At 40.9% G+C, this 27,993-nt stretch overlaps 1 protein-coding gene across 2 annotated transcripts in view; it reads left to right on the forward strand.

Moving 5' to 3' along the window:
* The window catches only part of ARL13B (ADP ribosylation factor like GTPase 13B), a 1,170,737-nt gene that overhangs the window by 1,119,229 nt on the left and 23,515 nt on the right, over nucleotides 1-27,993 (forward strand). The gene's annotated exons all lie outside the window — the stretch shown is intronic.

Consider the following 27,993-nt stretch of genomic DNA (forward strand, 5'->3'; position numbering starts at 1 on the left):
AAGCTTGGTCTCTCTCACCATAGTAGTAGAGAACCAATTCTCCTGGACCTCCTCTATGTTTACAAGTTCAGTTTCTCAACAATACTAGAACCCAGGGACCTTCATTTTCACCAGCAGGTAAATAAACTTTGGTGAGAGGGAGCATTTTATAATCCAGCGCCTTCCAACCCTCAGAAATAAACGTCCCATGCATATTAAGCAACTTGCTATATTCCTTTAACAGAACATAGACAACTGCATGGGTATACACAAATTTACTATGGGATTGAGTAATGTAACTGCCATGGGTTAAGTAGGTGCAGCCCTTGGAAGAAGGTACAGGCAAGATGTAAATGGTCACAAAACTCAGTAGCCTTCAAATATCTGTGAATTTGTTTTTCACAAGCCTATTCTTAGTACTAAGAAGGAAAGGACCATAGAGACCAGTTCATGTTCTTTCTGTTCTGAACCAATTTTGCTGTTTCCCAAGTTCAGATTGCAGACATTGCATAACCTCTTACCTTGTGTATTTCTCCAGCCTCTGATGGTTACTGTGGATCTAAAGGATGCCTATCCACCTACTAGGGCACAGAGAGTTTAGGCATTTTCTCATTTCTTAGCAGGGAGAGCCCAATATCAATTTGCCCCCACCCCCAGCCTTTGATTTTGCTACTACACCTGGGTATTTTTCAAAATGCTTGGATCCAGTAATTGTACATTGCAGAACCAAGGATGTATAGTATGAGCTTACCCTGATTCATGCTTAGTTAAAAGAGGAATTTGAGAGGTATTGTCTTACGTCCTAAGCTGTATGCTTCAGATTCACCTTCAGTATCCCCAAGGCTTTTCTCAGATGGTTGTCTCCTAAGAGCTCTCCTGGACTCATAACAACTGAAAGCCTTCATTCTGTGGGACAGTAAATCTTTTTGGTGCAGTTTTTAGCAGGTAATGGTCCAGGTGGACTTGGTTTCAGCAGTGAAATTTCTGAGAATCCTAGAGTACGTGACAAAGCTGCACATGAGGGAATTGCAATAATACCTCAAGTGCATCTGGAATCTCCTGACTCTGTGATGAGAGCTGGACCTTTGATTATGATCCAGGTAACCAGGGTTCAGTTAGCAGCCCTGGCAATAGAGGAATCATGCAGAAAGGAAGTGGCATTAAAGGACAAGTAGCCCTCTCACCTCTTCCTGGAGGGAGGGATAGAGGTCAGTGCTCAGAGAGTGCACACAGTAGTGAGATTTCCCCATTGGAGAACGGGAAACCACCGCCCTTGCCCAAGGATGAGAGGGCAGGGTTATTTGCTGGCAGTAAGACGATGACCTCTGCAGTCAGCCGGCTGCATGCCCCTTTCCTTGGTTAACTGAAAGTATGCGGGGGGGGGGGGTGAAAGGCAGAAAAAAAAGAGCTCTGTATGACTCATGATGTGTTGCCTCCATGACGGCCTCTTACGCTCAGCACTTAACCTCGAGATGGGGAACTGATAGTCCAGTTGAATGGAAAGGTGTTGATGATCAGCAGATAGCAAGGGCAAAAAATCTGGAGAAAAAATATATATGAAATCTTAACACATTCAGTTCCTGGGAAGATCTGCTCTTGCTTTTCTATGTAAGGCGGGAGGTTTCTTAGTGAAGCCACACTATATGCACACAGCTTGATCTAGGAGCTCGTTTCAAGCAGATCTCCCTCCTCAAAGGGTGCAGAACATGACAGTATTCATACTCCTTGCTGATTTAGATGGTATCGCTGCCTCAGAGAAAGCACCTCTTGACTCTGTGTGTGTAGGGGGGGGGTACCCTTTAGGAGCTTTTGCTCAGAGGATATGCTAAAAATCACAAGGGAGGGCCAGGATCCTTGGCTCTAGAAAGTCTTACTTAAGTTGAACATATTTCCCCCTTTGTTGCCAGAGGAAGAATCAATTTTCCACTAAATGGGAGAGCCTTTAAGTCTTCAGTATTTGTCAGATCTTTTTACCGCAGAACTAGCTTACTCTTCAGTGAAATAATTGGTCTGCTATTTCAGCATTCAGCATAAATGATATATGAGATCTTCCATTTATTGTTGTTTAGTCAAATCTGACTGTTTGTAACTCAGTGAGTTTAGCACACCAAGCCTGTCTGAGAAAACTGCTTCTTTAAGTTCATGCAAATTTATATTCATATTCATTTTGTAATAATGCTCTAGTCATCTTGGCCTCTGTCACCTTTTTTTTCTATTGCCTTCAGTCTTTCATATAATTCTGCATTGAAGCCGGTCTTCATGTTATGGGGCTAGGTTGTTTGAGTTTTGGTTTTATCAGCAGACCTTCCAGTGAAAAGTTTGGGTTTATTTTCCTGAAGTATTGATTGATTTCATATTCTTGCAGTCCATGGAATTCTCAAAAGTTGTCTCCAGCACCACATTTCAGAAGCATAGATTTTCCAGTACACAGCCTTACTTCTTGTTCAACTCTAGCAGCTGTATGTTATTACTGGGAAACCATAGCTTGACTATCTGGACCTTTTTTGACAATGGAATTTCTCTGCTTTTTAAAATGACCATAGCTTTTCTTTGAAGAAGCAAGCATGCTTTCATTTCCTGGCAGCAGTCACTGCGAAGGTCTGTTATCTTTGGTAGTCTGGCACTGTCTTCACTTCTTGTCAATCTGTTAGCAAAGAACTCTGTGACATAATTTGTTTATTTATTTATTTATTTTTAATGTTGAGCAGCAAACCAGACTTTGCACTTACTTTTCTCCTGCATCAGCGATCTCTCTCTAACTCTTCCTCGCTTTCAGGCATCTCCATATGTGAGGTAGCTAATAATTCTCCCAGCACTTTTGATTCCAGCTTCTAATATGTGTAGCCCAGCATTTTGTGTGAAACATTCAGCATATAAATGAAGTAGGCTGATAGTATACAGCCTGTACCCTATTCCACTCTTAACTATTCCTTCTTTTTTTGCATATGGATAGATTCCTTAGGAGGAAAATAAGGTGACCTGCTATCCTCATTTCTCATTCACTCCAGTGCAACTATTTTGAGAGTGTACCTTTAACTCCTAGTGGATGTGGCCTGAGCCTTTAAAAATTAAATTATCACCTTACAATTCTAACAAATACTCATCGACAGAGGTCAAATATCAATACAGTTGTGTTTGCCATCATGTATGCTTCAAGATAAAATATTTTTAAACCTTGTATGTAGCATGGTTTTGGAATTATTAATGCAAATATGCATAAGTAATATTTGACGCCTAGAGGAGCAGTAGGAGTTAACTGCAGATGCACCTGGAGGCGTCACTCGGATGTAATGAGTCTTGCCACAGTTTTCATGATCCACATGGGGAAAGGCTTTAGAGTAGTTAAAAAAAAACGCACACAAAATATACATATACTTTTCTAGAATTCCCTTACTTTATGCTATGTATCATCTACACCACCTACAGTGGGTGTTGGCAGTTTGATCTGGGATACCTTTCACCATTGTAAAGCCAGTCTGTACATCAGCAATTAGTTCTCTGTCCATATATTAGTGCAGTTCTGTTTGCGAACTTTTGTGATCATTTCAGCTGTTCTTTATTACTGTCCTATTTTGAGATTGGAATGGAAAAGGTCAGTTTATATTTTAGAGGCCACTTTAATGTTTTCAGAATTTGCTGACAAGTTCCAAACAGTGCTGTAGCAGCAGCATTTTGCAGGATTTTAAACAAGTCAGCTGAAATTCCACCACTTCCTTCAGCCTTGCTAGTAGCAAGACCTTCTTGGGGCCATTTAACTCCACTCTTTCAGATGTCTGGCTCTGAATATATGAGTGATGATAGGGTTCTACTTAAGTTTTTTGTCTGTATATTCTTGCCTTTTCTTCTGCTTGTGTTGGAGCCTTCTCATCTTTTATAATGCCTATTTTCATGGAAAATTTCCTTAATATAGCCAGTCTTTTTGAAGCGATTTCTTGTTTATCCCATTCTGTTAAAATGCTTCCAGTTCATTGCACTGCACATTTAAATATTCGTATTTGTATATTTTGTGCTGTTGTCTGAAACTTGACATTGTTTCAGAGAATTTGCCGTCTCTGTTGCCTTTTGTTCTCATTCTTTCCTTAGCCACTTCTGTAATCTCCGCAGTCAACCATTTTGCCAATTTCCTTTCTGTTTGGAAGATATTTTATTGCCACTTCCTGGATGGTATCACACACTTCTTGTGTATTAGCTGTTCATAGTTGTTCAGGTGCTCTGTTCAGCAGATCTAATTCCTTAAATCTGTTCTTCATAAAAACAACATATTAATTTTGATTATTGTTGCACTCATACCTAGCTAGCCCAAATGCGTTTATAGTTTTCTTTAATGTTGTTCTAAACTTTGCAATGATAGTGTGGTGGTCTGAACAAAATCCACTCCAGGTTTGTTTTTGCTGACTGTACAGCTCATCATCTGTCGCTGATTGTGATATTGACCATCTGCTGATATCCATGTGTGCAGTAATCTCTTAGGCTGCTGAAAAGAAGTATTTGCTATAACCATTGACTTGTGTTGGTAAAATTCTACTAGCCTATGTCCTGCTTCATTTCATACTGTGAGAACAAATGTGCCCATTATTCCAGTTGTACTTTGATCACTGGCTTTAGCACTGTAGTCACTAGTAATAAATGCAATATATTTTGGTGTAATTTACAAAAGATGCTGCAGATACTCATAAAACTGACCAGCTTCCTCCTCTTCTATATCAGTTTGACCAAAAACTTGTTTCACTGTAATGTTGAGTGGTTTGCCTTCTAATCTGATTGGGGTCAGTCTGTCATTTTTGGGGTTGTAACAAAGCACTGATTTTGACACTCTTTAATTAAGTATGAAGTCTGTTCCATTTCTTCTGGAAGGTTTTTGTCCTTAGTAGAAGATCAGATGGTGATATGATGTAAAATGACCCATTCCATTTTCATTCACTAGTTGCCAAGATGTCCGTGTTTATTCTTGTCATCTCATCCTTGCCCACATTGCATTTAACTTGATTCATAGGTCTTACATTCCAGGTTCCAGTGGTCTACAGCTCACTGTAGCATCAACCTTTGCTTTAGTCTCTGAGCAGCGCAGGAGGTTCACTCTTTCAGCTTTAATCCATTTGCATCATGCCCTGTAGCTCTACTCCTGTCTTCTCTTCCCCAGTGTTGTGCTGCTCTCCTCCATTCCTCGGGGTTTCATTTTCTAGTATCATTTCGATAACATTTTTGTCCTTTGTTTTTTTTTTTTTTTTGTTTGTTTTGTTTTGTTTTCTAAGTCCCTGCAGCTGACCCTGTCCTCATTCACTTGATCTGCTGAACCCACCTTTGACCCCCATAGACTCTACTCTATCCACATCTGGGGACAGTGAGGAGATTAGTGATGCTATTGCAACATCATTCTACTGCCAGACAGTGGGTATATCCTAAACCCCCCCCAACCTTGCCAGCTTTGCCAGGGATACCTTCAGGAGGTGCATGTCCACTTCTGCATATGAGCACCTCCCAGCCAAGCATCACACCATTTATAGCCTGCAGCTTGCCAGACTCTTCATGCTGCTGTTGCAGTGAATCAGGCTTCCTCCCTCCCTCCCCCCAGGATGGATGAACAGGCATCAGACTGTCACTCCCACCCCACCGGGTCCATCCATTACCCATGCTGTTGAACATATCTTGTGTGGAATGTAGTCAGAGCTTTATCCCTCTGCATCAGTGGGCTTGGTTAATCTATAGAGTTTTTTTTTTTTTAAGCAAATGTGTACTAGAGAGGATTGCCATTAACTTGGCGATATTTAGTTTCACTCTTACCATTAAGTCAGGTTCTGAAAAGTGCTGTTCATCTCACATTCCCATATAGTAAACTCTAAAGCTGAACTTTTTCAATGAAAAAGATAACCAAAGTTCAGTTAGAACCAACTGTTACTGTACGACTTAAGTTCCTGTTATGGATAGGCTGCGACTACTGAGTGTGAGTTCAGCAAAAGGAATATTTGAATTCCAGACTTGATACTCAAGGGGCCTTTACTTGCTGTTTTTATTGGCACAGGATCAGCTTATGGACCAACTATTTTTTTATGTCTAAGGTGATTACAGAATCTGCCTTGATCCAGACTACTCAGTTGCCAATCTTTTTCCCAGTCCTAAAAACAAAGGAGAATAAGGATCTTGCAGTATTTGGATATTCATAGTCAGTTGGGGTTACTCTCTGCATAAAACTAAAGATTTAAGAAAAGCAGAGCAGTTATTTATTTATTTTGCTGCTAATAAGGAGAGGAGCGTCAAACTTCCTAGCTCAGTGCATCAGTTTCTGCTTTTCCTTCCATGGAAAGTCCCTGCTTTTATTCATTCAGTCCATCCAGTCCAACATTTGGGTCTTGAAGCTACTTGTCAGATCTGACTTGGCAGTGTCAGTGCTTCAACCTTGAGCCCGTCCTTCCAGTAATGCACTACTTCCCTCAGTTGTCTCAGAACTTGTTTGCCACCTTAGGAAAAGGATGTGATTGCCCGCAGGTAATACTTCACTTCAGTACGTTGAGATGCAAATATATGTACGTGTTCACAAGCACACACACACACATATATATATATATATATATATATATATTTATTTGTGTGTGTCTGTATATATAGATATACACAAATACATAATTATCTCTTTTGCCCACGAGCTTGTAGTTCATTAGGGTTTTAGAGGTAATTTGCCATTTCTTGCCTTTTGACCTTTTTCTTCCCTGTCTAATGAATTAGCCACTTTCTGTTGGTGTATTCCCACTGTTGTTATCTTCTTCTGTAACATATTTTTTAAAAATTGTCACTTAAAACGTAGGCGAACATTTATTAACAGAAAAAAAAGCTTTTTATCATTCCCATTTAAATACAATATACTTACTCATATTTTCTTTGCTGCTATCATCAGTATTACAAATAATTATGAAATCTTTCCTTCCCTTAAACCTCGCTCCTCCTGAACATTATTCTGTATGTATTGCCACAGTTTCCATTTACTTCTATGTAATTTGCTCTTTCCCTTGTCTAATGATCCATCTTATAGTTCTTTTGTGTCTCTAATAATATTTCATACCCCAAATACAGTTGGTTTAGACTTTGATTTCCATTTTCTAATAATTGCCTTTTTGGCAGCCAGCAGAATTAAATTAAATAAGGCCTTACTATGTCTAAGCAATTCAGATCCTGTATCCCAACTCAAAAGTATAATTTCCTTACTTACACCATTTGCTCACCCAGTATTTCTGATGTAGTACTCCACAGGGAATTTTAAAAATCTGCCAACTCATTGCACTCACAAAAATATGTTCTCAATTACCTCTTTCTTCTCCATCACAGTTTGAACATGTGCTATCTACTTGAAGAAAAAATCTTTCAAGTCTGCTTGGGGTATAAAAAGTACCTATTCAAATACTTCCAAGCAAAGATCCTAAACCTGCTGACTTGATTGCATACTTTGGAGCCATACGTATGCCTTCTTATTGTTTTCTTCTAAACTGCTTTTCCAGTCTCTCTTCCCAATATTTTCTAACTTTCTCAGATTGTAGATATCATGGAGTATTTTACATGCCATGTTTTGACAGCTGCATCTGTCTTAGATTCAACTAAAAACTCTACCAGAGCAGGTCTTTCACTAAAAATCCCCCATCTACCATCCCTTTCTCTTTGCTTGTACTCTGAGATCAAGCCCTGTTAAGGAAAGCAGTGTCTAGCCAGCAATCCAAATGTGTTCTTGGCTTCATCCCACTCTGTTACCTTTCCTGCTTGAGTTATTTGCTCAGAATATCTTGGTTCCTTTGCCAGGTGTCTGCACTAAATTCTAAACCCCTCTTGCCTGTATCTATGCCCTTACTTGCAGTCATTCCTGTTTGTAAAATCTTTCTCCATTCTCATATTGTCTTACTTCTTAGAATACTTTCTGCTACTTCATGAATGTAATATTTTGTGTTGTTGTTATTGATGTCCTTCCATGTCACTGTTGCAGCATTCCTTACTCGAGGAATCCCTTGCCAAGGGTAGCATGACATCCAGCCAGTATACCAAAGCCTTAGGATTACTAGTACATTGTATAACACACATGGCATAGGGCATGAAGGTGACATACCCACCAGTCCAAACACCATCTTCTTTCGTCTGTCTGAATGCTCCTTCATTTGCTGTTAAGCGTTGAGAAAGAGTTGTTGTAACTCGAAAGCTTTGCTATTTTTATCTGCTGATTTTTTTTTTGCTCCTAGCTTGTTTTTCTGTGGTTACCAAGCCGTCTCAGACAAGTGCCCCATTGGGGTTTTTTCTCATCTTTGATTTCTTTACTTTTGTTAGGTTACATGTCATCCAAAAAAGGAAAATTCCAGTGTGCTAGACAGATTCCCTATACTGACCACCACAAGCAATTTTTGTTTTACTTGGATGTTTCTCACGACCATATATCATACCTGATTTGTTAAGCATTTGTCTCTAAGCCTGTTCGTAGTCATCTCTCCTCTTTATCTACCTTGAGAACCAACATCTTAAGTTGTTGGCAACAGGTGCAATGGCAGAATCAGCCCGGGCCAAGGGTCATCTGTTTGTTAAGAAAAAGACCAAAAAAGTTAGGTCAGATTCGGCTGCTATATCACCTCCCCTGAATATCTCTTTTGAGACTGGTGAAAGCCTGGAGGATCATTGGGTCGTATCATCAGATTCCTCTGCTTCAACTGTTTCAGAGGCTGGCATGAATCCAGTTTCTTGCATGTCCTCTGAGGCTCTGCAGATGTCTATTACAGATGCTCAGGAGGAACAGTGTAGGTCCAAACCTCCCAAGATCTTTAGGGCTGCCATCCCTTTGAAAACAGAAGCAAAACATATTTGAAAGAAAACAAAACATATTTGCCCTGTTCTTAGGATCTTCAGTGAGAGTGGCAGGATTTCACACAGGCATTGTTTAACACACTCATGGCCTTGAAGCCTCCCAGGACGTTTGTGTTCCTGTCCCCCCTGGTCTTCTACTCCTCTTAAGATGCCTAGGGAGCAGGACACTTCTGATGAGGAATTGGACTCTGAAGAAAGAGTCTTTAGGCTATTCCTCTCAGATTCCTTCTCCATTAGAATATGGTTCTGAATAAGAGGACTCCATTAGTCCAGATTCTCCCTTTGAAGAAATTTCTTTTGGGGATACTATATCTCGGATGATGGAATTTTTTAAATGAGACTTTACCTAGGTTTCTGATGTCCAGAAGAGGTATTATGAACTCCTGGTGGAGTCTCCTGAAACCTTCTGTGGTCCCTCTTGTCCTTGCTGCCTCATTGGACACTTTTTGATCAGCTTCTCAGGCCCCAGCTTCTAAAAAAACTAAGTTTTATAAGGTGCCTAGTGATTGTAAGTCCTTTACAAATGTCCTGCTGACCCCTCTGTTGTTTCTGATTCTTTAGACAAGCCTTCTAAACTATTGTCCGACAGTAGGGCCATGGAAAGGATTGGCAAAAAAAAAAAAAAAAGTCTACACTGCTGCTACCTTGGCCTTTTGTGCTATTAATTACCAGACCCCATATGACCCAGGTATGTTTTGGCTCCTCTCTCTCTCAGGCATTTCAAGTTATTTCTGACCTTCCTGACTTTAAGGGGAAGGCTTCAGCCCTCTGTTTCTTGGGATCCTCTTCTCAAGTGGCTCATCATTCTGTTAAATGTAGGTATGATGCAGCTGATGCCTCTTCTAGCTCTGCTGCCTTTTGTTCGGTGCTAAGTTATACTTGGCTTTGCCTCAGCCTTTGCCTGATAATGTTAAGGCTGAATTGATAATTTCTTTGGTTCTGCTGCTGCTAATCTTTTAAGTCCCTGCAGGAGAAGGATAAGGCCTTGCAGGTATTGAAACATATTTTTGCTTCCCCTGTTCCCAGATTTCAGTGGAATTAACCTTCCAAGCTTGCCTTTTTATGTAAACAGTCTCACCCTCCTCCCAAAGGTAAAAAGGGTTCTAGAAGGGCTCCTTCTGCAAAGTCTACTCAGACCCCCTACAACTCAGAAGCCTCTTTTTCCAGACAAGCCAGGTTCTGCCTGACTACTTTCTTCCCTCCCTCCGACGTCATGTTCCTTTATCTGTTTGTCTTTCCCTGCCTCTTCACAGTTGCATAAGGATCACTCAGGATTCTTGGGCTCTGTCCAGCATTTGTTAGGGTATTACATGGTATGGAAATCCTTTCCTTCTTTTTGGGCATTCCTCAACCTTCTAAGGAATAGCTGCCTTTTACCCAGATCTACTTCAGAACCTTTTATATCAAAACACCATCCATCTAGTTTCTACTTCTCAAAAGGGGAAGGGTTTTTATTCCAGAATGTTTCTGGCTCCCAGGAAAGAAGGCACCTGGAAACCCATTCTTTATCTTTCTCAAGTCAACACCTTTTGAAATGTTCCTTCCTTTTGAATGCCGTCCCTTCAGTCCCTTCCCCCCTCTTCTACTTCTGGCTTTCCTAGGCTCTCTGGATCTCAGTGATGCCTATCTCCAAATATATTTGAAGACAAAAGCGCTTGATTTTACATTTATTTTGTTTGGTAATAAAGTATTTATAAGCACTCATTAAGTTGCTTTTATTTAATTTTTCGTTTCACTCCATTTCCCTACAACCAAGGCTTTTTGTGATCATGGTCTGTTTTTTTGACCTCCACTATTCTGTTTGCCTCTTGCAAAGTCTAGGTTTTACATTACATTTCCAAAAACCCTTCCTGACTTCTTCTCAGGATCTTGTTTTTCTTCAGGTGCAGGCTCCAGACCATTATATGCTGGCCTCCATGCCACCTCACAAGGCTTTGACTCTGATTGCCTTTTTTCAATCCCCTCTTCCTCTGGTCTCAGTTTGGCTTCAACATTCTCATCCTTTGGACTTTCCAGTTCCTCTTCTTACATACCTGTTGCAGCTTCAGTGTTGGATTCAGCTGTCTCTCAACCCAGGGCTTCCTTTTCATCTGCAATTCCCTTCTCAGGAACTCTTTTCAGATGCCTCAGACATGAGATGGAGGGCTTCTTTTGGCCTTCTAAAGGTTCAGGGCCTTTGGTCCCTTCATCAGAAGGCAGACCATATCAACATCAAAGAGATGAGAGCTGTCCTCCTTGCTCTTCAGTCCTTCCATACCTACTCAAAATCTTTACAGACAATACCACAGTGATTTGTTACATCAGCAAACAAGGGGGAACACGATCTTACCTCTTGTGCAGTCTAGCTCTTCAGGTTTTGGATCTGGCTCTCCAGTATCAGGTGACCATTCAGGCTGTTAATATTCCTTTAGAATAGAACCTTGTGGCAGACTGAGCAGGTCCATAACACAGACTCATGAATGGATGCTTCACAGAAATATGTTTGTGGACATTGTCCTCCAGTAGGGTACTCCTCAGATCTTTTTGCCTCCCCTCTGAATAGAAAGCTGCCTCTCTGCACCAGAGTCCCATGCCCTCTGGCTTGGAAGGTGGATGCCCTCTCTTTTTCCTAGAAAGGGATGTTTCTTTATGCCTTCACTTCCCTTCTCATACTGAAGGTCCTGTTCAAGATAGAACAAGACTCTCCCAAAATCTTGTTGGTGACTGTCTTTTGGCCCAAATAGCATTGGTTCCTTCTTCTTTTGCACCTAACCAAATCAGTCATTACAAGTTACCTCACAGGATGGACCTACTGACACAAGATGAGGGGTCTCTCGACCATCCTCACTTGTCCACTTTTCACCTATCAATGTGGGTAAGAGGGTTTTGATCCCATTTAGACTCCTTTATTCTGAGGACAAACAGTGGAAATAAACAGTGTATGCACCCCTGTTAAAATGCCAGGTTTTTGTGACATAAAAAATGAGACCACAATAAATCATTTCAAAACTTTTCCCACCTTTAATGTGACCTATAACCTGTACAATTCAATTGAAAAACAAATCTGTTAGGGGAAAGATATAAAAAAAATGTACAATAAGCTGGTTGCACAAGTGTGCACCCCGTTAAACTAATATTTTGTTGAAGCGCCTTTTGATTTAATTACAGCTGGTTCTTCACACACTGGATTTGCATAGACGACTCAGATATTATTTAGATAAAACTGAAGCCATTTGTAAATCTGATTAACTTTTTGTTTCCTTTCAGCCTAGTGTCTAGGCTTGGCTGTTTCTAAGCAGTTTCTTCTTGGATCCCTAAGTTCTTTTCTTTTTATTAGTCTTCATGGGAAAAGCTTTTCTACTTCTTAAAGGCTCATCGTACCAGGGCTGTGGCTTCGTTTGGTGCTTTTTTCAAATATTTGGATACTAACTCCATCTTTGAGGCTGCTACTTGGACTTCTCTACATAGTTTTACTATACATCATAAGCTGGATGCGGTTTCCAGAACCAGAGCTGAAGTTGCCAGAGCTGTCCTGCATGGCCTTCTTGAGGGCTCTGCTGGACCTTCCTCTTCCCACCTTTCCTTAAGAGCTTTTGCACACTCCCTGTAGTAAGGAATCCTGCAGCGTACCAAGTTGTGTAAAACTTACCATAACAAAGGACGTCCTTCCCTTAACTGTTGCAGTATTCCCTCTCTGCCTCCCTCCCCCTCTTTTCTTTACTCCCTTTTCTTTTTTTCTTCTGGATGCACGTTTTCCTCCTTTACTCCCTGGACTGTTGTTCCTGCGGGGGCTTTTCACATCCTTATATTACCCTTATGCTCTACACCTTGAACAGGGGAGCATATGTGTGACCTAAAATGTACTAGTAATCCTACGGCTTTGGTGTACTTGCCAAACATTGCTACCCTTGGCTGGCGATCCCCAGAGTAAGGAAATTTGCAACAGTGAAATGAAGGACATTCACTATTATGTTATGATTTTACACAACTGTACTTTTTCCTTAAGGATCCACACCCAAAATCCCACTGTCTGTATTTCTTGAACTTCCCACTTGCTTCATTGTCATCCCTTTTAACTTTGAATTATAACCTTCTGCTTGTGTTATGTATATGAGCCTGAACTGTGTAGCTCTAAAATATCCCGTCAGATCAGGTAAACCTAAGCCACCTTGTTCTATTGGAAGGTCAACTTATCCCACTTAAATCTTGCCCTCTTTCCCTCCCAGATAAATTCTTTCAATTCTTTATTAATTATCATCCATGACTTCACATCGGGTTGGTGAAGGAATGCCTGACCCATATGTAAGACTAAAGGGACTAAAGCATTTCCACTGCTTGTATCTTGCTATCCATATCCATAAACAAGATTTTCCATGTTTCTCAGTTTTGTATTCCCTTTTTTTTAGTCTCTTCCCACACATCCTTATCTTCCATAACAGAATCCTTTTTAATCCATACTCCTAAATGTTTCATCTCATCATGTCCTCATAAATGTGGGTGTTACTGAATCATTTCATGTGCAGGTACTTAATTTATGGCAGTAGCCTTTGTTTTACCTTCATTAATTTTGTATCCCTAAAAGACTTGAAACTGTTTTGAAATGTTCCACAACACTGAGATGTCCTTGTCAGGATTTATCTGGTACAAAATAATATCATCTGCAAATAAAGCAAATGTTTTATTACCATACCACGTATATCATTGTATTTCTGAGTCCTTTATTTTCTTTTCCAGTGCCTCTAATAAAGCAAATAAAAAAGGGGAAAGAGGGCATCCCTGCCTGCTTCCTCTATTCATATACAGCTTATCTGAGAGAAACCCTCTCACTTTAATTGTTGCCTCCAACTGTTCATATATCCTTCTAATAGACTCTGTTATAGTATCAGGGAACACATATGCTTCCAATGCCCTACTCATACAATCCCAGCTTACTCTGTCAAATGCATTTCTGCATCAAGACTCAGCAACAACAGAGGTATTTTCTTACATTCGGTTTCCATCTGGATCTTTTTTCTATTAATGTCAAATGTTTGCCACCCCTCCACAAAACCACACTGATCCATATCTATCAACTTTGGCAATATTGGTCATTTTTTAGCTAATATAAACATAAACATTGAATAATTGTGGTTTAAAATTGAAATGGGTGTATATGAAGCTGGGTCAGAAGGGCTTTTGCTGTCTTTAGGTAATGCAGCCACCACAGCTTTCTTCCAAGATGTTGGTGCTTCCCCTCCTTTTAAAATATTGTTAAAATCTTCCATATCTTTATCACTTTCTTCCCTTCTAATTTCCTTACTTAAATACCATCTGTTCCTGGAAACTTTTCTGAAGACTATTCATCACTGTTTTTATATCCTCTCATATCCTAACTGTTAGTTGTTGGACCTTGTCTGCCTCTAACCTTCACATAATTAAGTCTTCTGTAAATATTTCCATTTGTACATTTTCTTGCTTTCCACATTTCTCTGCTTTATACGGATTTTCGTAAAATTTCTGGAATATCTCTAAAACCTCTCTGGTTATTTTTTGTGTTGTACATTCCTTAAGTTTGACGACAACTCTTTCAATGTTCTGTTGCATAAGTTGTTGTGCTAAAAGTTTTTGTGATCTGGAGTTGTTATCAAAAATAGTTGCTTAACTTCAATTTTTCTAAACTTGTGCATATTATCCAGATACTCCCTTAGTTTCTCTCTAGCACTCCATTTGCTCCTCCTCTTCTTCTGTGAGATTCCCCTCATTCTGAAATACTTTAACCTCAGCCCCTCTAAGTAATTTCTATTATTTCCTAACCATATCTCATTCTCTTTATTTGAACCCTATTTTTATTCTCCATTTTCATTTTGACTCAGTCACTAGCTATAATTTCTGAAGCTATTTCTGTCTTCCCTAACTCTTGAATAATTTTTACTACCCATTCCTTAAATTACTTTCTTTTTAACAGGTAGCTGGGAAAATGCCCTTGTCTTATTTTTATTTCATTACCCTGCATTTATTATCTTATTTTTTATTGGCACATGATCTGAAGTAGCTATTAGATACGTGTTGAAGCTTTCAATTAAATGTGCATGTTCCTGTGAAATATATTTTAATCTAGTTTAGCCCAGTCATTATACATTGGGTTAATAATATGTAATTTTTTCCAAGTTCCTACTACTGAATTCACATCTTTCATGCCAAATATTTTCATAAATTTTGTCAGAAATTTACACGGTCTGTTATTTTGTCCCTTCTAGGTCACCCTATACATTACTATTTGCACTCTGCTTTTCTTAAATAATTCTGTACTCTTTCCTTTTTATCATGTACATGTAAGGTCATTCACATTCCAGGATAATAGGGATATCATAGCCATTACAGTTTTTTGATAGCTTTTCTGTTGCATGCATATACTAATGTTTGGTACGCTGATCTTTTGTACAGTTGTTTCTTCTCATGTCCATTTAAACCTGTGTCACATTTTCAAGACTTTTTGTTTAAAGAAAACGATAAAACAAAAAAATAAGTACAAAATACCACAATCCCGTAGTACCTTGGAACAAACACAGAAAACTATGTACATCTTCAAAACATGAAGTTTAAACTCCAGAGGGGAACAATTGCGTCAAACTGATGACTACACAGAGGCATCTTTTAACCTAAAATTAAGGTTACCCATGCTAAAGCACATGTTACAAGACAGTGTTTCCACTTACACTGATTGCTGTTTGTTCTTTTCTTAAACAGCTTGGATGCTTTCAAAAATTATTAACTTTTAGCCCTAAGAAAAAGTGTACTGGCTATATTTAAGTAAAACTAAATTGTACACTGTTCCATTAAACTATATTAAAGTATTAAGGCTGCTACAGAGGTTATTGTTATCTTCTGTGTGCCTGTTGTTGTTCACTAGCTATAATATATATATATATATATATATATATATATATATATATATATATATATGTGTGTGTGTGTGTGTATGTATATTTATCTAGATCTAGATAGCTATAAATCTTGTATGCCTTTCCAGTAATATTGTTTTCAGTTATCGAGTTGGTTACGTAGTTAGATAAGGACTAAGTTTAATTTTTCTTTAGATAGCTGCTCCTATATTGTTGTAGTTGTCATTAAAAGAGTTTAAAACTTTGAATCATTAGCATTTGATTTCATAGCAATTGTTGGATTGCTGTTTTTCCATGTAAACATGGAAAAGCAGACCAGCTTCAGGAAATGTAATATGTGCAGTCATAAAATTCAGTCTCATTTGCCTGTGAACTGTGAATTTTTTGCAGTGTTTGGGCTCAGAGCTTTGGCAGACAGGAGGACAAGCTCATCCTCAAAGGCCTCCTGATCAGAATTACCAAAAAGGTTTTGCAAAAATTCTCAAAGAACAAAGACTTGGTATGGGGAAAAGGCACACTGAAGCTTTGGCCCCAGCCTCTACTCTGAAAGTTCCAAAGTTTGAGGAACATAGGGTCCACATATTACTTTACATGCCATGCCTGGATCCAGAACTTTTGGATCCCATCAAAATCTATGATTTTTCAAATAAGACCTTGTCTCCATCAGAACAATGCCTTCCATTTAGAACTTCTTGTGTGCTTTCTGTGTAATCCTTTGTTTTATAGGAGAACACCAGAAGCTGATGTAGATGGTCTGAGGCAGACGTTCTTGAAGGTGTAGATAGAGATGATGGTTGTTCATCACCTATGACCCCCAAGGTGATCGGATCTACCCATATGCTACCAATTCTTGTTCCCTTCCTGGTCCATGTCTCAGCTCCTGCCGCTTCAGAAGGGATATTCCACCTGGATTCTGTGGGCTTGGGGCAGATCTATCTTGTATCTTCAGCTCTGAGGGTATTGCTTCTGGCTCATTCAACTGTGGTCTTGTCAGAGCGATGGAGTCTCAAAACTGAGGATTTGGGTTGGTGACCCTTGTTACGTTTGGCACCATTGGTGATGTCATAGTCCATCTTTGAGTTCTCAATTCTGATTCCCTCATCTGAGCCTTCCACCTTCTTGGCTTCAGGGATCCCTCCAGCAGCAGTATCTACGTCTGTGAAGAGAGAGCTGGATGTGATGGCTGGAACAATATCCTCACAGCTGTGAGAGGTTGGTTCAGTTTGTCAGGTGTTGGGAAGGATTTTTTTTCTCCAAAGACTGTGGATTCACAGGCAGCATCGGAAACAGTTCCATCACATGACCCCTCCACTCACTCTCACTCGTCTTCTCTTAAGACATCCCTTGGTCAGTCTCATTCATTAGGTCTCAAAGCATCTGCTCAGAAGCAGCTTTAATCGTCTGGATTCAAGTGACACGTCCCTGCTGTTCCAGAATAGAAGACATGTAAGAGGAAACATTTAGACTCCCCATCAGAGTCCCCCACCTCCAAATACCAGCTGTGAAAATCGAGGGATCCTCACAATCCCCTCCTGAGGGCACCCTCATTTGCCAAAATATTAGAGCTAATGCACCAGTGAGGAACATGACCCATTGACTCCCCCACACACGCCCTCAGGACAAAGAGGTATTGTTTGAGGGAAATGGGATGACACCATATACATCCTGGGTGGTCCTTCCAGCCAATAAGTTAATTGATTTAGTGGTTAGGAGGTTTTGGCAGGAGCCTGACACCTGTTAGGTAGTCCCACCAAGCCAGACAAAATTCTTCATCCCCAAAAGATAAGCACTGGGCAAATCTCCTACAGTTAACAGCAGCCACCGCAAGAGAGCTTTCTAAAGACTCTACATCTAGCCAACCCCCCCCCCCCCCAATAAAGAGTGCAGAACCATGGATAAACTTGAAAAATGAGAGTCCTGAACTATGCAGCATACATAAACAGGTTTTAGTGAAATTTGTCCCAGCAGGCTCTCTCTGCAATGAAAGCCCCACTGACAATGGAGTCCAAGAAATATTTATTTTTTAATTTTTATTTTACATTTGTTGACCGGGCTAGTGTAACTGGATATATGTCCATTTTCAGTAGAGGCCCGGGGAAAAAAGCTCCACTAAACAGATAGTCACAACTTCAGTCACAGTACACTTTTCAGACTTAATACAGTTGTTTACATAGCTACTTAGTAATCATGAGAGATAACATATTTAAAAAAAGACAAAACAATAAAAGAAGAAAAAATTATTTAGAAGGCAGTGACACATTCATAAAGTCCAAGCTGGGTATACAGCAACATATTCTATAATAGTTCATAAGAAGGATGGCATTTATTCAGTCTTAAATTAGCTGATCAGATTCTCAGAGGTATAAGAAGGAGGTGGACTTAATGTATCAGTAGAGAAATTAGTATATAGTGCACATGACATAACAGGAAGGGGATTCTTAGTCTGAGTTAGTACATGGACATAGCCAGTGAGTTGTAAGGAATAATTTGAGTTTCTTTTGAATAGTAGTTTTGAAGGAGATGTGAGTTCAAATGGAAGTAGGTTCCAGGTTTTTCCCACAGTGTTAGAGAACAGTGAATCCCCTGCTTTATTGTTGGGTTTATGTATGGATACCAGCATAGGGTTGTAAGATTTTTATACGGGATGATTAGACTCATGAGTATTGGTGTATTGCTCGGATGATAAGGGTCTTATGGGTGATAAGTTGGTGAAATTGAATCTGATTATGCAGCTCCAGCCAACCTAGTTGTTTTAGATTATGGCAGTGGTGGGTTCTAAATGGGGAGCCAGTGGCAAATCTGGCAATAACAATTGTAGGAGGTTGCCAGTTTGTTGAGGTTGTTTTTAGATAGATTAGTGTAAATAGGTGAGGCATAGAGGAGAGATGAGGTGGGTGTGGGCAATAGTAGTTCTAGCTATAGGAGTAAGGAAGGGTGTAATCTTATAAAGGGAGCCCAGTTTTCTGTTAATTGATTTTACTGTAGTGTTGATGTGAGTATCAAAGTTAAGGTTGTGGTCTATTACTCCTAAGAGTTTGGTGGTTGTGTCAGGAGATATGACAGTTCCGTTATTAGATTTGATAGTGAAGTCAATTGGTGTCGACTTTTGTGTGGGAGTGAAGAGCAATAATTTTGTCTTTTTGGGGTTAAGGATGAGGCAGGGCTGTAAGAACCATTTTTCTACTATTTCAAAGACATTTTGGGTAAGGGAATGCAGTTCAGAAGAAACAGTAGCGGAGCATATCAATGTGGAATCGTCTGCATATTGTATGCAGGTAGCTTGAGGGATGTTTACATTTAGATTGTTGATAAAAACTGAGAATAGAAGATGGCCCAATATAGAACCTTGAGGTACACTAAGGGTAACAGGAAGGTGGGTAGATAGATTATTAACCCAAAGCACTGCCTGTTGCCTGTTATTTAAGTAGGATTTGAACCACTGTAATGCCTGTGTATCAAGTGAGAGGGACTTAAGTATATTCAAAAGTAGCTGGTGGTTGACCATGTCAAAGGCTTTTGAAAGATCAATAAAGAGTGCAGAGGAAAGAGTGTTACGGTTACGATTTTTGTTTATGCGGTCAGAAAAGGATAAGAGGGCAGTGGTGGTGCTGTTGAAAGGCCTGAAACCAGGCTGACAGCTAGTAGGCTATTTTGGAGAAGGTGGTCTAACATTTGACACTGGATGCATTTTTCCATAATTTTAGCTAAAGGAGAGAGTAAGGCAATTGGACGAAAGTTTGAGAGTTCTGTTGAGTCACCGCCTTTGTGTAGGGGGATTATATGGGAGATTTTCCAAATAGATGGGATAGTTCCTTCTGTTATGGTTCCATGTATTAGGATAGGTTATAACTTTTGCTGCTATTTGCAGGTATTTGGCTGGTAATAGGTCAGCTGAGGGGGTGGATGGTTTGAGTTTTTGAAGAAGGGTGCAGATGAGGGATGTTAGAACTGGTTGTAAATTAAATGAAGGCAGTAAGCTAGTTGAGGAAGGCAGGCTATAGGATGCTGGAGGTATTGAATTAGCAAGTGATTGAATGGCTTCAGTAAAGAAGGTATTAAAGGCATCAGCAATTTGCTTGGGATTCTTATGGGCTATCCCTGATGTGGTTGGTGTCTTGGAGTGACCTGGATGTAGGAGTCTATTGATACCTGTCCCAGATTTTTGTGGTTTATGTTAGTTTGTTGAAGTTGAAAGTAAAAGTTTCTTTTATCTAAAAGTATTGATGTTTTAGTAGTATTTCTAAGCTGCTTAAATTTTATATGATCAGCTGGGTTTTTAGTAGTATGTCATTTGGCCCAGATTTTGTTTCTAAGTAGAATTTTCTGCCTAGTTTCTTTTGTTAGCCATGGAACAGTTTTAGTCCTGTTTCTGATAGTACAAGTTAGAGGCATGGTAGTCCAGGATTTCTAAGAATTTGGTGTTGAAGTATATCACTGCATCCTCTAGCTGGTGGTGTTCTAGGGGTGACCAATCACAATGTACTAAGTTCAATTTGGAAGCTTTTAGGGTTAAAATGTTTATTGGTTTGAGTGGTTCTATATGTGGTTGGGTAGAGAATATTAGTCTTTTGTTTAATTATATATGTTAGTGAGTGATCGCTAATGTCATCTGGAAGGGTGCCTGCTTTATATGTTAGGGGATGAGTATTTGTTAGAATCCAATCTAAGGTGCTTTCTTTATGGGTGAGTTTGTGGATTCTAGTAGGAGAGGTTATTGTTTGGGAGAAACCATGTAGGTTTATGTGCGTAGTAGGATTAACAGTAGAACAGCTATTCCACTCTATATTAAAGTCACCTAGCACTATGGTTTCTTGTGGGTAGTTTGTGGAAAGCCAGCTAAGGATATTTTCAAGGGTGGTGATGTTATTTCCAGGAGGAAGATAGGAGCATATAATGTAGATGGACTTACAGGTGTTAATCTGAAGGTTAATGACAAGGATTTCAGTATTAGTATCTGAAGGTGGTTGGACATCTAATGAAGTAACTTGAAGCCCTGCTTTATATAGTATGGCTACTCCTCCACCCTTCTTGTTTGGGTGACCTAATCTCAAAATATTGTATCCTAAAGGGGTGATTTCATAGTCTTGGGTTTCAGGTTTTAACCATGTTTCAGTTAGACATAGGATGTCAAATGCATGTACCTCCAGGAGAGAATGAAGGTGGGTAATTTTATTGTTTATACTTCTTATGTTTAGGTGAGCTATGAAGAGGGAGTTAGGAGACCTTGTGGGGGTGTGAAAGGTAGAGGGATTAGGTCTGTGTGGGTTAGTGGGGCAATTGTTGTTGGGGCCTGGGTTGGGATGAATGTCACCATCCAGTAGGAGATGGTACTGAAGTCTGTGTGTGTGAATTAGGGGTTTATAAAATATGTTTTAGGTTTCCTTGGCTTGGAGATATTTATAAGTAATATAGGCAACTCTATGATACTTTGAGAGGAGATAGCTGGCTGTTGATGTTAATGTGTTTGTGGATGGCTGATATAGTTTGTACGGATGTTTGTTTAGAATGATAGTGGAAATTGGTATAGTTGAGATGTTCATAGGCTGTTAGGACATATGGTAAAAAAAGGAAAGGTAGAAGTGAATGTAAGAGTAAGAGTTTAATGTGTCTTGACATGGGTGTTATAGGCATTGTGATGGAAAAGTTGTAGGTTAGTGAATGGAAGGTAGTGTATGTAATGATGAGGAAGGAGTGATGTGTTACCAGGTGTATACTACTTAACGAGAAGGAGTATGAGATTGGATATTGGGTATGTGGTTAGAGAGGTATAAGCATAGGAGCAGTGAGGGTGGGTGAAAATTGGGGGTAGGGTAGGGGAGCGGAGTGAGCCCGCAGGGCGAACGGAGTGGGTTCAGACAAGTAAGTATGGAAGTTCTGAGAGAACAATCTGTGAATTGCCAATTCCTATGAAGGTACTACCAGGTAGGTAAAGGTAGGTAGAAATCCCGTGCAAGTGATAGTAGGGGGGATACCTGGGTGCACTAGTGAGGAATGTGATGGATAGAAAGAGAAATGTAAAAGCAATCTAATACCGCAAATATGTGTTTTAAGTTATACTAAGAGAGAAATGAGGTAGAATGGGTGAGAAACTCGCCTAGTGAAGGTTGCCACCTGCTGGGCGAACAGTATATTGCAGCAGAAGCTACTGATAAGAGATGGTGAATATTAAAGTAGGGAAGGCTCTGATTAACAGCTACGGGAGGCTACACAAGGAGAAGAAAGGTTTGTTTGCTAGGGGTAGAGAGGGGCATGGCTGCCGGGCATCTTGGCTAGGTAGTGTATTAAATACAGATATAAGGTATTTTAATAAGGTCAGTTTTACATCTAGGTTTGTTAAACACATACTTCCTCCCTTCGGTACTAGGATGGGATGACAAGTTTCCTTAGATTAAGGTTTAAGTTGGCTGGTTTTATTTGAAGGGGGTCCTTATTCTCCGGGCAGGAAATTTCTGAAAGTCTCAGTACAAAATAATAGGTTGGAAACCTAGGTACGTTGGAGAGAGAGAGGAAAAAAAACAATATGACATGGTACCAAGAAACAGCTCTACAATAATTAGGGGCAAGACACAGGCATTTCAGTCAGGTGCAAAACATGCTTATCAACTTACACTTAGTCACATTAGCAAAAACAAAGTAGCAAATTTAAGCTTGTTTCCTGCCTTTCCTGTTAAGTGGTATAGACTATTTGTAGGCTTCTGAGCCCCCAAGCCCTTCTGTGTTGGAGGGAAGCCTTCTAACTTTTTTTTTCTTATAACTAGCCAGTTTTCTAGTTTCAGCACTCAAATCTGTTTCTTTGATCTCAGCACTTGTTCAGAAAAAAAAAAAAATTCCATTACTGTGCTTGTGTTTCTACCTACTTTATTTTACTTTTGTATCATCTTAAAAGTACTCAGTTGTATTTATTACTGCTTGGTGTAACTCATTCTAAGCCTTTTGGTTTAAACACTTGGGCTTCGGACCAGTTGTTTTGCACTGAGAGGGTTTGTGGTCTGCACTGTAGTGGCAGAACAGGTAGCTTACATCCTTCTAGGTTGGGAACTGCTGATTGAGGGCTCAGTGTCTGTTATTCTAAAAATGTATTAATTCTGGTTTAAGCACTTGGGCTTTCAGGCCAGTTATTTTACATTAAGAGGGTTCGTGGTCTGCACTCTTGTGGGAGGAGAGGCTGGACTCTGCCCTTCTGAGCTGGGAATTTCTGGTTAAAGGCTTATAGTGCATGCATATCTGAACTGCTTCTTACTGAAGTTGGTGCGCCTTGTTTGCTGTGGCATAGACTGGATTCGGGCCTGCTGGATCTATCTTTGTTTGTGTAACTAGAGCACTAATCCAGGCATTCTCTGAAGTATTCAATTGTATTTATTACTGCTTGGTAGTAATTTGATTAAAGTGTAGCTATCATTCTAAGTCTTTTGGATTAAGCACTTGGGCTTCAGACCAGTTGTTTTACATTAGGAAGGTTTGTGGCATGCACTGTGGTGGCAGGACAGGTAGCTTTCATCCTTCTAAGTTGGGAACTGCTGATTGAGAGCCCAGTGTCTATTATTCTTAAAGTGTATTAGTTCTGGTTTAAGCACTTGGGCTTCAGGCCAGTTATTTTACATTAAGAAGGTTCGTGGTGTGCACTCTTGTGGGAGAAGAGGCTGGACTCTGCCCTTCTGAGCTTGGAATTTCTGGTTAAAGGTTTATAGTGCCTGAATATTTGAACTGTATCTTACTGAAATTGGTACACCTTGTTTGCTGTAGCATAGACTAGATCCAGGCCTGCTGAATCTAGCTTTGTTTATATGCTTGTTATTTCCCTGGAACGCTAATTCCACCTAATACGCTTCTCAGCTTCTGTGGATCACTAGTGATATCTGCATTGCTTACTGTACTTATTTCCTTGTTTCACTTGAAAGAAAGTTGCTGTTTGTCGTTTTTGCATTTAAGTTACCTGTAACACATTGCACTTAAGTTACCTGGCACTTGCTCACTAAAGCAATTATATAAGTCAGCACTAAAAATTAAAAGCACTGCACCCTCACTCTCCACTGGTCCTTGTTTTCAATTATTAAGGAATTCCCAATATTATTCTAGCATGTCCAAAGTTCAATTGTCAATCTCCTCTCTGGTCCAGCTGGTGAATCTGGGAATCTTGAGGCAATGTTACAACTGCCTCATGTACACAGACAACCCTCTCCTCCTCCCAACAAATTCCAACACATGTGAGAGATGCAACCATATAGCCAAACTGGAGGCTAAGCTCTCTCAACTCAGTACTGGCATAACCAGTCAGGAGGAGAAGGAAACCACACTCACTACAATTCCAGTCTCACATAGACCTACCACGACAGCAAACCAAACACATAATCACACAACAACTTACTCGGAGGTTCTAAATAAAGATCTGCTTAAGCAGCAGAGACCCCCAAAGCAGACACCCAAGCAACCGCTACCCCAAAACAAAACACGTGCAACACATCTCACAAAGCCAGTGTGCCGAACAGTCACAGCCCTTAAGACTAAACAACACACCTGATACACTTGTAATAGGTGACTCTATCGTCAGGCACACTGACGTCCCGCTCACCAGGCTGAACAAGGAGAGGGTCACGGTGAGCAGCCTGTCGGGCGCTAGGATCCGCCACATAACACAAGCACTCAGGTCACTCCAAGGCAAGTACAAATATGACTCCGTCATTGTCCATGCTGGTGTGAATGACCTGAGACGTACCTTCCTGGACTACATGAAAAGAGACATAAAGGAGCGCTCTGAGCATGTAGCCCAGGCCAGTATGACCCTGACCTTGAGTAGCGTCTTACCCTCACCAAGAATGATGCCACAATATGAAGACAAGATGATCAATTTCAACAATTGGCTTAAGTACTGGTGTCATTCAAAGGGGATCCAATGCCTGTCAGCTTGGGATGATATGCTCGACAAGCCACGATGCTTCGCTAGGGACGGCTTGCACCTATCACCCCTGGGCTTTCGGATATTGGCAAAGGCTCTTGCTACCCCTATAGTGCCTTTTTTAGGCAAGGCTCAAAAGACAAACCCACCTCTATAGGTATCACAAGGGATAAGAAACTAAGAGTAATGCTACTCAACGCCAGAAGTCTAAACCTCAAGATGCATGCACTCGAAACTCTCCTTAGCGTGAAGAACATCGATATCTGTGCAGTAACAGAAACCTGGTTCAGGGCTCCCGAGAGCACCCCAGCACTACCAGGTTATACCTCATACCATGCTTTTCGGCCCCAAAACTTGGACCGAACCACAAAACGAGGGGGAGTATCGATATTCATCAAAGATACCCATACCTCCAGGTTGGTGGCAAAGCACGAAGCATCAGAGACTATCCATGTGCAACTAACAGTGGGTAAAACTGCCTTCCAGTTTATAGCCTGCTACAGACCACCCTCCCAAACCCAGGAACCCCACTCGGCCTTCCTGAGAACACTGGAAAATATGAAGGTCTCTCCAAACACCATTATATTAGGCGACTTCAACTACCCAAACATAGACTGGGAGCATTACTCTAGCTCCAACACCCTAGCCCAAAGGTTTCTAGAATTTATAAACTCAGATGCTATGGAACAACTTGTTACCACTCCCACAAGAGGGGAAAACATACTGGACCTGATCATCACCAACATGGGGACTCTATGCTCCAGACCAGAAGTGTATCCCCCACTGGTAAGATCAGACCATAAACTAATCTCACTGGATATTCACATCCCGACCCCACCCCCTGCCCAGAAAACCACAGTGAAAAGCTTCTCTAAAGCAAATTTCACACTCCTCAAAACCGAGGTGGAATCCTTCAAAGCCCCCGGGCCTGTGGAAAATACGGCCCAGACCGCAGAATCCTTTATAAAAGCATTCTATGAACACCTTCAGGAATGCATGGATCATGCGAACCCGAATAAAACCAAGACCCAATCCTCCAAAGGCAGACGTCCTGTCTGGTGGACCCCAGCCATAAACAAACTATACAATAGAAGGAGGAAGCTACTAAATGATAGAGCAAAATCCCAAAAAGGGAAGGCATCACTGATCAGTATTAGCAAAAAACTACGGGCACTCATAAAATTGTCTAAGGCCAGCTTCGAGAGAAAAATTGCACAGGACACTTAGGATAATCACAAGGCTTTCTTTAGTTATGTTAGGAACCTGGGTGGTAATTCCCAGATATGCTCAGAATTAGTCCAAAATGACAAAAAATACACTGAACCCACAGACATTGCCAACATTCTAGCTGACAGGTTCAGCGCAAACTCCCCCCCCCCTCCCCACCAAAAGGGCAAATATCTATCCCAGCAGTGTGCTTGCCCCCCTGACATCTCAGATTCTCAGGTAAGAGCCGCCCTCTCCAAAGCAAAAAACACAGCATCAGTGGGACCAGACGGTGTCTCGGGCTGCGTACTACATGAACTCCAAGAAGAGCTAAACCCAAACATAAAACTACTGTTCAATCTCAGCCTTACTACAGGATATTGCCCAAAGAGTGGCGTACAGCAACAGTGGTCCCTCTCCATAAAGGTGGTGCCTCAACAGATCCTGGAAACTATCGCCCCATAAGTCTGACTAGCTTAGTCTGCAAAACTATGGAAAGGATCATCATGGACCTCATAAATAAAGATATTGGGGACCTACAGACACTGGATCCTACCCAGTTTGGCTTTGTTCAGGGCAGATCCTGCCTTTTAAACCTGGTTGATTTCTTTGAAACAGTCACCAAGGCGATTGACGAGGGGAAGGTGGTCCACACGGACCTCGCTAAAGCCTTCGATACAATACCCCACTCGGGCATTATAGATAAGCTCACCAGCTTAAATATAAACCCCTATGTCACTAGATGGATTGCAAACTGGCTCAAGGACAGAACCCACATGGTTAGAATTGCTGGAGCCATGTCAGACTCCAAACCAGTTACAAGTGGTGTCCCACAAGGCTCAGTCCTGGGACCTCTCTTGTTCGGTATATATTTCTCCGAGGTACAGGCCAACACGGAAGGACTGTGGCTGACCAAGTTCGCAGATGACTGCAAACTGGGTGCCATAATCGACTCTCCAGCAGACACAAGCATCTTCCAAAAGGGCCTCATAGAAACAGACAACTGGTGCCAGAGCCATGGCCTCAAGCTAAATGCCAAAAAGTGTATAGTCATCCCCATTGGCAAAAACAAAGTGCCCACAAATTACCACATTGGTGATAATCCATTAAGCACAGAAGAAGTAATTAGGGACCTGGGGACCCAAGTTGATAGCAATCTCTCATTTGACAACCACGTGGCCAAAGTGGTTAGAAAAACATTTTATATAGCCCACATAATCATGAAGGGATTCACATCTAGATCAGGGGAGGTCATCGTGCCTCTTTACTCATCCCTCATCAGGCCCATAATCGAGTACAATGCCCCTTTTGGGATGTACCTTACCAGACACCTGCAGCAACTGGAAAGACCCCAAAAGTACCTCACCAAGAGGATCAAAGGGCTCAAACAGATGCCATATGCTGCCCGGTTAAAGAAACTCCAGCTCTACTCAGTGGCATACCGCCTGATGTTCTTCATCTCACATTGCTGCAGTCCTTACATATGGGGTAGTCCGCTGTCCTCGGTCGGCCCGAATACCAAAGTATTAGGCTGACGTCGGTCATGGGCGCTCAGATCTGACATCATCACGTCAGGGTATAAAAGCGCATGACCGAGGTCATATCCTCAGTCTTTTTTGCCGCATGGTCCGATGCAGAAGCAGTGTTGCAAGTGCCGTTCGGCGTTCTGAAATTTTCGTATTCTGAGTTTCAGACCGAAACCAAGTTGGGCTAAGTACCCCGTTGGGGAATATTTTTGTTTTTTCTTGCCTCAGTTAATTCCGGATGTCAGAAAAAGTGAATAATTGTGTTTCTTGTGGGAAACAGATACCGCATAGGGATTATCACTCTCTTTGCATTCCTTGTTTGGGACCGGACCACGATGTAGTCGGGTGTCGGTTTTGTGCTAGGTTTAATAAGCGCACTATAAAAAGAAGGTTAGATTGTGCTAGGTTAGTCTTTGGTAAGCGGTGTAATTATAATATGCCGTCGGATCCTCCGACGCCCGCTTCCACGAAGAAGCGCAAAGACAAATCCTTGAAACCTAGACAGGTTGATTCGTCCGATGTTCTTCATCTCACATTGCTGCAGTCCTTACACTTGGGTAGTCCGCTGTCCTCGGTCGGCCCGAATATCAAAGTATAAGGCTGACGTCGGTCAAGGCGCATTTGACTGACATCAGAACGTCAGGGTACAAATGCGCATGACCGACGTCATATCCTCAGTCTTTTTTGCCGCATGGTCCGATGC

This window comes from Protopterus annectens, chromosome 5.part0, assembly GCF_019279795.1.
Source record: "Protopterus annectens isolate FY-2018-M chromosome 5.part0, PAN1.0, whole genome shotgun sequence".
Lineage (NCBI taxonomy): Eukaryota > Metazoa > Chordata > Ceratodontiformes > Protopteridae > Protopterus > Protopterus annectens.